This window comes from Belonocnema kinseyi, chromosome 5, assembly GCF_010883055.1.
Source record: "Belonocnema kinseyi isolate 2016_QV_RU_SX_M_011 chromosome 5, B_treatae_v1, whole genome shotgun sequence".
NCBI lineage: Eukaryota > Metazoa > Arthropoda > Insecta > Hymenoptera > Cynipidae > Belonocnema > Belonocnema kinseyi.
The window spans coordinates 18453430-18456775 of NC_046661.1; positions in this window are offsets into that span (position 1 = coordinate 18453430).

The following is a 3346-nucleotide window of genomic DNA, read 5'->3' on the forward strand; positions in this document are numbered from 1 at the left end:
GGGCGCATACTTTGAATAAAATATTTGTTATCATTCTCTTGAAATAAATGTGTTTTTTTCTTGAAAAAATACCGGTTTCATATGTATACACCTGGTACAGAGCCTATCCATTACAGTTTGCAGTTTGAATCGCTTTAATATCTGTATTAGAACTAAAGATAATATAGTTGCACATTTTTGTACTTTTAAGCAATAATTTTTATTATTTTTAAAATTTCTGAACTGCAACTGGTTCACAACAGTTTTCCTCATATTCACGCATTTTTTCAAATTTGCCCCATCACCCCTTGTATAAAAAATAATGCTCTAAATTTGACTGTTCTTAAATGTACCCTAAAATCCTTACTTTTTTTTTTACATTTTTCAGTCTGCTAAGAACAAAATTTTTTTACATAAACGTGTTCAAGCTCATTAATGTAGAACACTTTCAGCTTTTAAATGACTATTTTTTTGTTGCGTTGGCATTTTTTTTGACTGAGTTGTTAAGCTTCAAAGGCAGATGCCTATAGTTTTCTTGCCGATAGTAGTAGTGTAGGTGGGACTAGCCTAGGTGAAAATTCGGCATTCGTGCTCTCCACTAGTAGACGAGCTTCCAACGAGAGCACTTTGGCGAATATTTCGAGGGCTTCCACACATTCGGGGGTATTCGGCGAACATTTTTGCTTCAAGTCAGTACATATTACTATTTATGTTGGCTATTTATTTAGAAATAAATAATGTTGAATTGTTTCTTAACATTTTTTAATGTTTCTAAATTACTGATTCTTCGTTATGCACTTTTTATTTCTTTTATTTGAAAATGTACTCTTAAAAATGAATATTATTGATTTATTAAACCTTTACTGATCATAACGAAGTAATAAATTTTATGGAATTTTCCATGGTTTTTGGTTAACGTAATAATTTCGTATAATTTATAAAGCCTTGGCTTCGTACAAAAGTAACCATATTTTCACAATTCTGCCAAAGAACAATTAATTTAGAAAGATTAATTTATTAACATTTATAAATAAATTAACAAAAGAATAATTAATTTAGACACATTAACTTTTCATAAACGAAATAATAAATTTTATGAAAATTTCCATGGTTTCTGGTTAACGTAATAATTTCATATAGTTTATGAAGCATTGGCTTTGTACAAAAGTAACGAAAAATTCTATTAAAATATTATTAATTTGTTAATGAATGGACCAAAAATAATTAATTTAGACACATTAAATAATCATAACGAAATAATAAAATTCGTGCAATTTTCCATGCGAAAGATTAAGAAATAATTGAAAACTTTCAAAGATATAAAAAAAATTACAGCAAAGTGTAGATTTTTGAAAATTTCAAATAAAAAATTTAAAAGCGTTTTAAACATTTTTGTACGGAAAATTGTACTCATTTTATCATTTAGTTATGATTTGTTAATATTTCTAAATTAATGATTCTTTTGTTAATTTATAAGCAAATAAATAATATTATAATAGAATTTTTCGTTACTTTTGTATGAAGCTAAGGCTTTATAAACTACGCGAAATTATTACGTGGCATATTATTTATGAGTACATAATATTAAAATATGATTGCTCGATTTAACTCTTGAACAGTGTGTATATCAGTGTTGGATAAGTTACTGTTTTTAATTAACTAGTTAAAGTTACGTTTCCTTCGAAAAAAGTAACTAGTTACAGTTACATAACTTGCAACTGTTACAGTTACGAATGTTCGTTATATCCAAGTCGATTCGGTACTTGGCAATGTACGAATGTGTGGATGACTGTGCTCGGGTATGCTCGCCACTCGCCGAACATTAGGGTAGTCAGTGCTCGGCGAATAGCAAATATTCGGCATTCGGCGAATGCCAAATGTGTGTATCGGGCTTCAGACTCAGAATGAACCAGATTAAGCATTCCATACAGAGACTAAACCGTATCACCTTAAGCACGCTCAGAAAAACTCGGTTCCAGAACTTTTTAAATGAACAGTGTATATAATTTGTTCATTTTGTATTTAAATAAATATTATGTTGGAATAACAACGTTACCCAACGTTGTTGGGTAACAAGAAATAATAATACTTTTTAAGTATTATTTTTGTTATTTCAATAGACAATCGGACTAGAAAATAGTATAGATACTGTCTAGTATTTACGTGGCGCGCCAGTGTAGAATAAAAACAGAGTAGAGACAAACAGTACATCAACACTAAATTATTCCACGCGGGGAGGACCATTACATCGTGAAATAGTATATTGTATCACAAGTGCGTAAGCTATACTCTGTTCAACGAGAGAGCGAAATTCCGAAAATACGAAATTTCGTTCTCTGCACTCAGCTTGTCAAAGAAAGGGAAATGTAGGGGTAGGACCCCCGTAGGCAAGGGTTTAGTGGTGGCCTTAACGAAGATTATAAAAAATCTCAGAGAGCACTCGGGTCACTTTATTTGAAAAAATTGTGTTTCCCTTCAATAGCAATTGGCTGTACACCACAGAAAATGTTTGTCGACGCCTCCCTTAAGCCTGGTCTACAATCACCGCAAATAGCTCGTTGCGGCGCAGCAAGACTCAGCGATGCGATGCGGCATCGTTACGCAAGGAATAACCGTCTACAGTGGTCGCGAGTAGCGCTGTTGCGGCAGCCAATCAGAGCTTATTATTAAACGAACTGTTTTCTCGTCGTGCTTTGACAGTCAAATATTTTTTGCCCCTACAATGGATCCCTCTGACCCGCAATTTGCTCTTTTGCAGTTTCTTTCTTTAATTTTAAATGCTTTTAAATGTTTCTCACATAACACATCAAACCAACAAAAAATCCAGATAAATGCAAAGCAAAATCTCTCGAAGTCAGTGTCGACGATGCCACAAATGTGTGGTTGTACGAGGTTATGTGATGAAACGCTCTGATTGGTCCTCTGACATCCGATGAGAGATCACGCGAGACGGTTGCGGCGCGAAAAATTGAATTGAACCAACTTTTCACTCTCGCTTACTTGCGGCGCGGCGCTTGCTTGCGGTGCCGTAACAGGCTGTTTGCGACGATTGTAAACCAGACTTTAAGAAAAAACTGCGCGGCCGATTTCGTTCTCTCGTTGAACAGGGTATAGCCAACTACGATCGGCGAGAAAATCATAGATAAATCATCCAAATTGTTGCTTAAAAGTACAAAAATGTACAACTATATTATCTTCAGTTCTAATACAGATATTAAAGCGATTCAAACTGCAAACTGTGATGGATAAGCTCTGTAATTATTTTCAATCTCCCATAAGGATGTGTTAGTCTTATTTTTTGTGAAAATTGCGATATTTTTAGACGTTTTTTTTATTGGAAAACAAGTGACAGAAAGCGGGGGGGGGG